This window comes from Agelaius phoeniceus, assembly GCF_051311805.1.
Source record: "Agelaius phoeniceus isolate bAgePho1 chromosome W unlocalized genomic scaffold, bAgePho1.hap1 SUPER_W_unloc_2, whole genome shotgun sequence".
Classification (NCBI taxonomy): Eukaryota; Metazoa; Chordata; class Aves; order Passeriformes; family Icteridae; genus Agelaius; species Agelaius phoeniceus.
This window is the reverse complement of record NW_027509867.1, coordinates 9,415,937-9,428,464: the sequence shown is the minus strand read 5'-3', so window position 1 is coordinate 9,428,464 and position 12,528 is coordinate 9,415,937. Positions and strand designations below refer to the sequence as shown.

The window sequence follows — 12,528 nt, the reverse complement described above, 5'->3', positions numbered from 1 at the left end:
AGGTGGATTACCAATTTTGGCCATGGATGCCTGGACTTGAAAGATGTTTTTTTCCATGGGAGGAAAAGCACAGGCCCCTGGTGTTTTGAAGGCAGATGAGAGGTGGCCCCCAAGAGGCCAAGGCCAGCCAGAGCTGTCTGTCCTGGCAGGTTTCATATGGCAATAATCCTTGGATATAATCAAATTTGGAGGAGGGATCCCAATTTCAGCCATGAACCCCTGGAGGAGAAGGACAGTTCTTTCTCACAGAAATGGAAGCACACAACTCCAGGGTTTCAGGGGCAGATGAGAAGTGACCTTCAACGTGCCAAGGTCAGCTAGACCAGTCAGGCAGCCCCCAGCAGGCCCAGCCAGCCAGACCTGTTCCATGTTCTTGGATCCTTGGGGCCCTCCAGCATGACAATGAGCCCTTGGTTCCATGAGGCCCTGTAGGATCACAACAGATCTTTGTTTCCATGAGGCCCAATGATATAACAATGGTCTCCTTGGGTCCACAGTGGCACAATGGCCCCTTGCTTCCATGAGACCTTGCAGTGTCACAGTGGTTTCCTTGTTTCCATGGGACTGCGCAATGCCACAATGGCCCCTTGGTTCCATCACATGGCAGAGTCTCAAACTGGCCCCTTGGTTCTATTGGGTTCCCCAGGATCACAATGGCCCCTTGGTTCCACCAAGCCTGGATGTGTTACACTGGCCCCTTGCTTCCATGGGGACCCACAGTGTCACAATGGCCCCTTGCTTCCATGAGACCTTGCAGTGTCACAGTGATTGCCTTGGTTCTACGAGACGCTGAGATGACACAATGGCCCCTTGGTTCCAGTGGGTCCCTAAGTGTCATATCAGTCTCCATGGTTCTGTGAGGCCCCACAACATCACAATGGACTTTTTGTTCCATGAACTTTTGTACTGCCAAAACCAGATAACAACAGTCTCCTTGGTTCCATGGCGTCACACTGGACCTTGGTTCCATGGGGACTCACAATGTCAGAATGGGCTCCTTGGTTCCATGAGGCCCTGCAGAGCCCCTTGATTCAATGAGGCCTCAAAGCGTCATAATGGCCTCCAGGATTACATGAGGCCCCGCAGTGTCACAATGGACCTTTGGTTCCATGTGTTCCAGCACTGTTCCACAAATCCTTAGTTCCATGGGGCCCTGTAGTGTCACAATGGACTCCTTGGTGCCACACAGTGTGACAACTGCCCCTTGGCCTGCCAACACTCCATGGTACCACAATGATTCTTTGCTTCCAAGAGGCCTTGTAGTGTCACAATGACCCCGTGTTTCAATGAGGCCTTTGGTGTCACCATGGTCTCCATGATTCCCTAAGGCCTTGCAGTGTCACAACAGACCATTGGTTTCACTGAGCCTCACAGTGTCACTGTGGTCCCCTTGGCTCCACAAGACCCTGCTGCGTCACAATGGACCTTTGGTTCCATGAGGCCCCAGAGTGTCACAATGGTATCCTTGGTTCCTTGGACCCTTTATACCATGGAGACCCCCAGGGTTCACTGTAGTCCCCTTGATTCCATGAGGCCCTGCCATGCTATAATGGCCCCTTGGTTCCAGTGGGTCCCAAAGTGTCAGAATAGTCTCCATTGTTCCACGAGGCCCCACAAAGTCACTGTGGCCCCCTTAGTTCCACCGGCCCCACAGTGTAACAATGGACTCTCGGTTCCATGAGGTTCCTCAGTCACAATGGTCTCCTTGGATCTGCAGTGTCACAGTGGCCCCTTGGCTCCATGTGGCCACGCTGTGTCACAATGGCTCATGATTCCATGAGGCCACAGATTTTAACAAGGGACCCTTGGGTCCATAAGGCCTTGTTGTGTCACAATGGATTTCTGGTTCCATGGGCTTTCACACAGCCCACAGCAGTCTCCTTGGTTCTGCAGTGTCACAATGGACACATGATTCCACAACACCTTGATGAGTCAGAATGGCCCCTTGGTTCCAAGAGGTTTCTCAGGGTCACAATGGTGTCCTTGGATCTGCAGTATCACCATGTGGTGTATCACAATTGGTTCAATGTAGCCCCAATGTGCCAAAATGGATTTTGGTTCCATGGGGTTCTGCAGAGTCACAATGGACCCTTTGTTCCATGAGTTTGCACAGTCCCACAGCTGACTCTTGTTCTGTGAGGCCTTGCTGTCACCAAGTCTCTGAAATATCAGAATAAGGCTCCATAACACTAATTTCCTATTTAAGAGGGTATCATTTATTCAGGCCTGAGGTCTAGTGAGGGATAGCCCCAATCTTATGTGGACATGTAATTCTATCAGCGTCGCTAAATGTGTATTACAATTTACTCATTACCATAAAACCCACTCCAAGTTCCCAGTTTCAGTCCTTCTTTTTTCTGCCACTAGACTCTTGAGCCAGATGTCTTCCTGTCTTCCAGCCATCCTTGCTGGGAAAGCAGCCCCTGCATGCCTTGTTCCTGTGCTAAAAGTTCACAGGCACAGTAAAAATTGAATTAACCCTTTTGATATCAAGCCCAAGGCTTTGTGTGGGCAGGCAGAGGCAGGCAGGAGGCAGAGCTGTCAGCAAAGGAAGGGCCCAGCCAGGTGGGGCAGCCGGGGGATGCCAACAGCCTGCAGGGAGAGAGGCGCAGGGCAGGGACACCGTAGGACAGCCTGGGCTGCACAGGGCACAGGGATGGGCAGCAGCTGCAAGGCAGCCCTGACAGAGCCGACTATGGCAGCACTTTGGCCATGGCAGACACAAAGAGCACCAAAGCCCCAGAGGGTCATTAAAGCCCTTGTGCTGTGTCTGTGCTGCTGGGCTGGGCCGGGCTCCTGGCCCAGAGGCAGCTCCTGGCAAGGGCAGCAGAGCTGCAGAGAGACAGCTCTGGCCAGGAGCAGCTCCTGGGCACAGCCCAGCAGGGCTGGGCCACTGCCAGGGCCCCTCAGGGACACCAGCAGGGCACAGACAGAGCTCCCAGGGGCTCAGCACTGGCAGGGGCTGTGGCATGTCCCAGAGGGGGCTGTGTCCCAGCAGCTCCTCTGTGGCTGTGTCATGGAGGCACAGAGCAGCTGTGATGTCAGCAAGGGGCTGTGTGACAGCCCAGAGTGAGCTGTGTGAGGTCACAGATTGGGCTCTGACATCACAGAGCTCGTTGTGTGAGGTCACTGAGCAGCTATTGCATCATAGAGGGAACTGTGTGACATCACAGAGCAGGCTGTGACATCATGGCATGGCTGTATGACATCATAGAGCTGGCTGTGAGGTTAAAGTCTGTGCTGTGACATTACAGAGTGGCAGTATGAAAACACAGAGAGGGTTTTCTGGCATCACTGAGGAGATTGTGACATCACACAGCTTTCTGTGACATCATAGTGTGAGGCCATAGAGCAGATCTTGCCAGCACAGAGGGTGGCTCTGTGACATGAGGGAGTGGGTTGTGACATCACTGGGTGGCTGTGTAACATCACTGAGCAGCCTGTGACATCACAGAACAAACTGTGACATCGCAGCATGACTCTTTGATATAAGAGTCTTCTGTGACATCACAGAGCAGCTGTGTAACATCACAGGGGACTGTGTGACATCACAGGTTGCTGTGTGACATCACAGAGGCTGTGTGACATCTCCGGGGCAGTGTGACATCACAGGGGCTGTGTGAGGTCACTGGGGAGGTCACTCTGCCCCGGCCCCCCTCACAGTTCCCCCCAGAGCAGTCCAACCCTGCTCGTGCACAGCGGGGTCCCCTGTCCCCCCGGGTCCCCCCGCCCCCGGCGCCGCAGCCTCCCCCAGAGGATGTTCCACGAGATCGACCCCAGAGCCTGACACAGGGATGGGGGGCTGGGGCCCTGGGGGTGGCACAGGGGGACAGGGACCCCCCGGCAGCGTCCCCGTGTCCCCCAGGGCCAGAGCCTGGGACAGGGCTCCTTCACCCTGGTACCAATGAGGCCTTGAGAGCGCTGAAAAAATCCCCAGCAAGGGATCAGCAAAAACCAGATTGAATATTAAGGGACAGCGGAACAAAGTTCCTTGGCAAGAGTCACTCTGCTCCTGACTGGACACTTCAGGCACACCAAGGAAACAAAGCAACAACAAAACCAAACCACATCCAGGCAATCAAACCAGAAATGAACCAAGAACTGTCCCTGTGTGTGTGTGTGACAAAAGGACAGTGAGGGCAAGGATAAAAGGAATATGGCCCAAAAGCTGAACAGAGCTCAAACTTAACAGGACTTAACTTACACTTTAACCTTAACTGATACCTTCAACTTGAAAATTTAGCAAAAGAACAGCACTTAACTTTGACGCCAGCCGGGGGTTTATTTAGAGACATGAACTAGATAGGGCTGCTATACGGAAGCTGTTCATTTTTTCAGCATCAGTCTCATTACATGATTATGATAATGGGAAGATGCTAGCAGCTCACAATCCAGGCAGCAGGCCAGAAAACATAATGTTACAACATACTTTATAAGCTTCTTGACCAATCACACAAAGCAAAATCATACTGACAGTAGTTCTATCCAATAAGCACACGTACCTTTGGTTAAAACAATGCTTGCTCATTTACAATACAATACCTGTTTGTAAGAGACAATGCACAGAGCTCCATTATTAAGCTTTAACCTTCCTAATATCTTGCTAGATAAACTTTCTGAACTTAGAGAGCTATTCAGACAAGCATTAATACATAGGCTATTGTTCTATTTGCCCTTGCCTTTTCTACAGTTTAAATAATTTTTCTGCTGACCTATCTCATGACTGTTGCTTTAGCACTGTTCACAATTCTGCTGTATATAAGGCCTGCCTTTTGTAGCTGTCCTAGAACCCTCTAATTTTATGGATTCCACAAACAGTATTTAACCTAACTTATAACCTATAACTTAATGATTTAATGGTAGAATAACATTAAACAATATTCAATTTAACTTATATCACATGAAAGGTTACTTGGAAAAAAAAAGCTCTTAATAGCTTTTAACTTATTCCTCATGATGTAATCTTACTTACAGGCCTGACTGACTCAGCTATCCAAGGCTCTCAAAGCCCTCAGAGAGTAGCATTTCTGCCACATTTCCCCAGCACAGGCACTCCTGTGTGCACACAGACACAAAGAGTCACCTCCAAATTCCCTATATCCAAAGACTGCTCCCAGACAAAATCTGCGATTCCTGACAAGTCTGGCTGGCCTTGGACTAGAGAGGCTCTCACTTGCCTTCCAAACACTGGGGCTCTGTGCTTTCCTTCCTATGGAAAAGAAATGTCCTTCTGGGCCAGGCACCCATGGCCAAATTTGGGATTTCACCTGCAACACTGCCTGTTGTGACAGACTGGAGGAGATTGTTTGCTCAAAATATTTCATGCGTGGGGGAGGAAAGGTCAGGTCCAGCCCTGCCCTGCCCTGGAACCCCAGCCCTGCCCTGCCCTGGAACCCCAATCCCCCCAGAGCCTCTATCCCAGCCCAGCAGTGGCTGCCAGGCCCTGGCACAGCACAGGCAATGCTCCACAGCCACCTCTGCAGCCCCAGCCCAGCTCCTGAGGGACCAAATGAGCCCAAGCCCCACCTGGGGGAAGGGCCCAGGGAGACCAAGGGGTATTGAAGGCTGACCACAAGGCAAGCACACATGTTGACCCTACCTCTTCTAGGAATTTCCATCTGAACAGTGCTGGAATGCAGGAGTTGGTAGCTGTGTGTGTGCTTCTCTATATCACATTTTTCTCTCTTCCTGTGTCTTCTTCTATTTTTGTCCCCTTGCAAATTTTGAGTAACTTAAAATTGAACAAGCTATGAATTTTTGAAGTTGAATGGGCCAAGTTAATGCTTTGAGAAGTGTTTTGTGTTGATTGAATGTCATATTAAACCTTTTGCCAAAGTTTCTCTGATTTTCTAAATTTGTCAGTAAAGTCTGTTTTGTTGCTTTGAGCTCCTGACAATCCCTTGTTGGTATTTCTCCAACTCAGAAGACACAAACAAATGTAATTCCTTTTAAATGTCTCCTTGAGAGAGTTGTTTAGTGGATGGGGGTCAGGGCTTGTCTGTGCTGCTTGGCCCAGCCCAGGCAGGGCTTTCCCAGCCACATTCCACACTCCATTGCCCAGCTGGAGCCGCTGGTGCCTCTGAGTTGTGCTGCCCCAGCCCCAGGGACGCTCTCCTTGTCTGCCCATTCCCCCACGGTCTCTGGGCAGGGATGGCCTCACTGGGGGCTGCTGACATCCTCAGCAACTTGGAGGCTGCTGCTGAATTTCACTGCTCCAGAGGCTTGTTCAGCCTTCAGCTCTTCAGTGCAGGAATTCAGTGGCCCAGCGCTCATGAACATTCAGAACACCTGAACAAGCCAAGCTTCTGGGAATAATTTGATTTAATTTTCAAATCACTTGTTCAGTTCAGTTCTTCAGTGCAGGAATTCAGTGTCCCAGGGCTCATGAACATTCAGAACACCTGAACAAGCCAAGCCTCTGGGAATCATTTGATTTTAATTTTCAAATAATTTGTGGTTAAGTAGATCTCAGTAGTGTATTGAAACTGAATACATGATATTTAAAAAGACAGCGAGAAAACATTTTTTAGGTCCTGTTTAGTTTTGTTTTCCAGTTAATTCACTGATATGTGCAATCTCCAATTGACACTGAATCCAAGTACCTCCTCATGCAGTTTGGATATAAAAATCAAGACCCTTCATGGCTGACAATCAATCAGACTCTGTCCCTACCCCCACCCCACCATTTCCCCCATCCAAGCCCTGGCACTCAGAGCAGCCTTGTGCAAATCTCAGCTCCCTCCAGCCCAGGCTGCACCTGCAGCTTTCAGCTCCTTGGCTCCCACTCCCACCTGCTTTCCTTGGAGAAGGTGCTGCTCGAGACACAGAGGGATGTTCATTTCTTTTCAGCCAGCAAAGCCAAGGGAAGGCACAGCTCCATCCAATGCCAAAGTCATTCCTCTGCTGGATATTAAATCCACTTTGCACAGCAGACAGTCTCAGAGCAATGGAAAACACCTTCTGTGCCCAGCACAGATCCCAAGGTCCCCCCAAACCCTCCCTGCCCCGATTCTGCCCAGATTTGCTCTTTGCACACACGAGTCACAGGCTGAAGTCAGGAGCTCCCTCCATGCCCAGAGGGAGGAAAAGAGAGAAAGGGGATGAAGAGCTCTCCTGTGCAGAGCCAAGGTCCAGGTGCTGCCCCTGCAGTGGGAACCACAACTCATCAGGTTTGTGTCCTTTGGGCTCAGGGCCTGGTGACACTCAGAGGCACAGAAAGGTTTCTTGCCAATAAATAGAAGATGAACATTTGAACAGTTTAAGAACCATCACAGCTCTTCCCTCAGCTCTCTGGGATGTCCCAGCAGCATCTGACATGTCCAGGTCCCCAAGGCATTTCCAAAAAGGAAAAGTTCTAGCCAAGGACATAAGAAAACAAAATTCTGTGATAGATATAAACACAATTAAGATGTTGACTAATATGGTGTTTATTTTAACATCAGAAAGACTGGGAACTTTCTGGAGCTTAAAGCATGAAACCAGTCAGTTGAGAGGCACTTGAATGACCAGAGAGCATCTGGAGGACGAAATCTGGGAGCAATGGAAAGGACATAGATCCAGCCAGTCTAGTGAAGAGATGGCCACTTAGACATGGCCATTTCATCAGGAGAGCTAAAAGCACCTGATGAAAAAAGGAGATTAAATAATAGACTGAATATTGGTGACACAAGTAGATGGAATCATCAGCATTTCTTCTCCTGCCATTAGTAGAACAATCCAGTAGATCCAGAAAATTCCTGTTCCTGATGGGAAAACTTTGCATTTCTCAAAACAACTCAGATTACCGACATAATAACGATTTTCTTGTATATTAGGAAACAAACAGGCATTAACACCTGTGCCCCTTTCCAGGCTGACATCAGTTGTGTGCCCATGAACAGGCAGCGCCACTTGTGCCCTGAGGTGCCCAGCTGGGATTGGATCTCTCCCAGAGCACCTGAGGGAGAGCACAGCACCTTGCAAACTGCAGGTCCCTGACAGCCCCGCAGGGCTCCTGTGCCATCAACATCTGCTCTGCTCCAGTCTGAAACAGGGCCCAGCATGGTGCTGGGATCATCAGAGAGCTGAGGTGTGTGCTGGAATTCAATGGCCTCCCCATCCCGCAGCAGCCCTGCATTTCCCTGCTGCAGCCTTGGTCTCCAGCCCAGCCATGGAGGCTCTTTGGGCTCTGGAGTGTTGCTGCAGCCCCAAGGGCAGCTGAGCTCTGCCTTTGGCACAGTCAGGCCTGGCCAGCGCAGGCCATGCTCAGCAATTGCTTGTGTGTGCCTGGCCTTGCTGTCAGCCCCAGCAGCGGCTGAGTGGCCCCTTTGTGGCCCTGTGCTGGCCCAGCCATGGTGGCCCAGCCCCTGTGCAGGCCCAGCCCAGGCCAGGAGCATTGCGGCTGGGAACGGCCCCTGTGCCGTGGTGCCCACAGCAGCCTTGGGGCTCTGTGCCCCATGGCCTCCCTGCTGGGCAGCCTCTGCCAGCTCCTGCAGAGCCCGTGGCACCTGTGGGGCTGCACAGACAGCCCTGCCCCGGGCTCTGCCGGCCTCTGGGCCAGCAGAGAGGCAGCCAGTGCTGGCCATGGCCGGGAACAGGCCCTGAGCCCCGAAGGAGGATGGAGCTGGGCCACAGCCAAACTCAGCCCAGGCCAAAGCTGGGCTCAGCAGCCAGGGCTGCCAACGCATGGGCACAGAGGCTGGCGCTGACAAATGTCCTGGGCCCCCTGCCTGCTCTGTCCCTGCCCCCAAGGGCACAGAGCAGCCTCCTCTCTGGCCCACTTGCCTGTTTGCAATGCCTTGCACAGGCGCTGGCCCTGCCCCACAAGGCCTGGCCTGAGTCCTGCCCCTGCACGCTCAGCCAGGCTGAGATGGACACTGATGGTTTCTGGGCCAGGCTCTCGGAGCCCAGCCCAGCTCCCTGCAAGCTCTGCCAGCTGCCCTGAGCTCTGGGCAGCACCAAGGGCCTCTCTGAGCCCAGCCCAGCCCAGCCGGCTCTGGCCCCACAGCTCTGCTCAGGCCAGGCTGCTCTGGCCACTGGCCCCACGGCCTCAGCCCCTGCCAAGGCCACAGCAGCAGCAGCAGCTGCCACAGGACTCAGCCCCAGCCATGGGGGAAGGTGCTTGGCCAAGGCCAAAGGAGACTCCCTGGCTGCCCTGCTCCCCTGGGGCTGAGGTGCTGAGAGCTCTGCAGCCCCTGCTGCCATCCCATCTGCCCAGGGCAGCACAAGAGCCCCGGCCTTGGGGCCCTCAAGAGCCGCTCCTGCTCCAGGCCCAGGGCCCATCCCAGAGCTGGGGCAGCCACAAAGCTGTGCCCATTTCTGTTCATTGCTGCTCTGATGGGGATGGATCTGCAGCCACTTGGAGGTTGCTGATGAATTTTCCTACTCCAGAGGCCTTGTCTTTATTGAGCTGTTCAGTTTAGGAATTCAGTGAGAGAAGCTCATAAACATTTTTTCAAAACGCCGGAAGAAGAAAAGCCCTTGGGAAAAATTTAAGTTTTCAATTCTTCTGTGGCTAATTAGTCATTTTTCAGAAGTATATGCGAGGTGAATATAAAATATTGAAAACAATGCAGAGAGAACTGTTCTGTCCTTGTACCTTCTCCGGTTTATGGATTGATATCAGCAATGTCCAGTTGATATTTATCCCTAGCACCTCCTCATGAAGTTTGAACAGGTATGAAAATCCAGACTGGTATGAAAATCCAGACCCTTCATGGCTTACAATCAATCAGACTTTGTCCCTACCCCCACACCACCATTTCCCTCATTCAATCCCAGCCACTCAGAGCAGCTCATAAATGGAGTCACATTCAGGGTTGTCCCCACAGCTCAGGGTTGGGGCCTGGTCAGTTCAATCTCTTTATTGCTGACACTGGAATTAGGAAGGGCAGGCTTTGGCCTGTTTAGGATGCTGATTTGGGGAGTACCGAATCATGTACGGATTCTTTTAAGGGAAACAGCCATTAAAAAAAAGGGGTCCAGGAAGGATGGACACATTTCAAGAAAGTAATCTTAAGGGGGAAGGAACAGCCTGTCCCAGTGTGGCAAAAGATGAGCTGGTGAGGAAAAGGACTGTCCTGGCTGTCCATGGAGCTTTTGTGGGAACTCAGGGGGAAAAAGGACCATTAACTCAGAAAGTGTTTAAGGATGTAGTTAGGTTATACAGAAAAAAAAGTTGACAGGTTAAAGCTGAATTAGAAATAAACCTGGCAGCATCTGAAAAAAAAATGTGAAGTAGTTTTTATATAAAATTTAATAGCAAAAAGGAGGGAGAAGGAGAACCTCTACTCTTTCTTAGATAAAGTGGAGAAAATAGTAACTAAAGACAAGGAAATGGCTAAGCTACTTAACACCTTGTTTTTCTCAATTTTTTAATATTAGGACAGGTTGTCCTCAAGACAAGTGATCTCCTGAGCTGGTAGTTGGGCACAGGGAGCAGAACAGCCCCTGGAATCCAGGAGGAAGCAGCTGCTGACCTGCTGAGCCACTCAGATGCTCACAGGTGTATGGGATCAGATGGGATCCATCCCAGGGGGATGAGGGAGCTGGTGGATGAGCTCCCCAGGCTGCTCTCCATCATTTACCATCAGTCCTGGCTCAGCAGGGAGGGCCCAGAGCACTGGAGGTGCCAGTGTGAGCCCATCCCCAGGAAGGGCTGGAAGGAGGAGCTGGGGAACTCCAGGCCTGTCAGCCTGACCTGGGTGCCCGGCAAGGTTATGGAACAGATCACCTTGAGTGCCATCACAGGGCAGCCACAGGATAGCCCAGGGATCAGAGCCAGCCAGCGTGGATTTCAATATCTGCACTGATGGTCTGGATGAGGGGATTGAGTTCAGCATCAGCAAATTTGCGGATGACACCAAGCTGGGTGTGAGTGTGGATCTGCTGGAGGGTAGGAGGGCTCTGCACAGGGCCCTGGAAAGGCTGGATCCAGAGCCCAAATCCAACGAGGTGAGGTTTAACAAGTCCAAGTGCTGGGTCCTCCACTTTGGCCACAACAACCCCTGCAGCACTACAGGCTGGGGACAGAGTGGCTGGAGAGCAGCCAGGCAGAAAGGGACCTGCAGGGACTGATGGACAGCAGGCTGGACATGAGGCAGCAGTGTGCCCAGGTGGCCAAGAAGGCCAATGGCTCCTGGCCTGGATCAGGAATGGTGTGGCCAGCAGGAGCAGGGCAGGGATTCTTCCCCTGTGCTCGGCACTGTCTGGGCAGCACCTCAAATGCTGTGTCCAGTTCTGGGTCCCCCAATTTAGGAAGGACCTGGAGGGGCTGGAGCGTGTCCAGAGAAGGGAAACAAGGCTGGGGAGGGGTCTGGAGCACAAGTCCTGTGAGGAGCAGCTGAGGGAACTGCTGGGGTTGTTTATCCTGGAGAAGAGGAGGCTCAAGGGAGACAAGGCAGTGTCAGGGCACAGGTTGGACTTGATCTCCAAGGCCTTTTCCAACCTTGCTGATTCTGGGATTCTCTGAAACCACCCTTGGAGCAGTTGCAGGATGAGCCCTGGGCCTCCTCTGCAGAAGCTCCAGCAGCCCAGGTCCCTCAGCTTCTCCTGGCAGCCCCAAAGCCCATCCTGTCAGTCCTGCAGAGCCTCTGCAGCTCCTCCTCATTGCCCAGAACAGGGAGCCCCAGAGGCAGACACAGCAGCCCAGATGTGCCCCCCTGGCCTGGGGTGCCTCTGGCAAGGGAGCAGCAGCAGGCACTGCAGGAGCCTGCAGACAATTCCTGCAGCACTTGTAGGATGATCCTGCTCCCCAAGGGACGTTCCCATGGGGCCAAGTCAGGAACTGCAATGGGGAGTGGGGCCAGAGAGGAAAGGGCAAACAGGGATGGGCTGTTTGCAGGGCAGGGAACAGGGCTGTGCAATTGGAAGACATTTGAAGCAGGAAGAGTGGAGAAAGCAAAGGAGAAGCAAAAGAAATGCTCAGGGCAGTTTGGGGGTGGCTGCCAGGCAGCCCTGGCTCTGAGCAACAGCGTCTGCAGTGGCACAGGAAACTCCCAGCTGATGGGAACAAACTTTCTGGCTGAGTGCAGAGGCCAGGACAAAGCTGAGTGGTTTCCCTGGTGTCCCCCAGCCCTGGCTGGCCCCAGGGGCTGGTGGCATTTGTGCTCCCTCAGGTTCATGTCCCCACAGCAACAGCATGGGGGTGCTGCCCCTGCTGTGTGCAATGCAAACAGGGGCTGCTGAGGCAGTGCTGCCGTGTCTGTGCCTGCAAGGATGGGGCACCTGTGTGAGCTGGGGGAGAGGCCAGGGCTGCAGAGGGGGGATGTTGTTGGCAGCTGCATGAGGAGGCTCTGGGACGCTGCCCTGGGCTGTGCAGCGCACTGGGCATGGATCAGCCCCTGCTCTGCTGCTCCTTCCCGTCTGCCCCAGGGCCCTTGCAGAGCCCCAGCCATGCTGTTTGCCCCCAGCCTGCCCACGGCCAGCCTGGGGCTGCTGACGGGGGTTTCTGTGCTGAGCCTTGGCCTGGCCGTGTTCTTGAGAGAGACTGGGCAAGGAGCCTGGAGCCCCCAGGGCCTGGCCTGAGGCGTCAGCGCTGCCCCAGCAGTG

General features: G+C 52.8%; 1 protein-coding gene across 1 annotated transcript in view; it reads right to left on the bottom strand.

Annotated features, from left to right (window-relative positions):
* The window catches only part of LOC143692715 (uncharacterized), a 77,695-nt gene that overhangs the window by 35,205 nt on the left and 29,962 nt on the right, over positions 1–12,528 (bottom strand). The gene's annotated exons all lie outside the window — the stretch shown is intronic.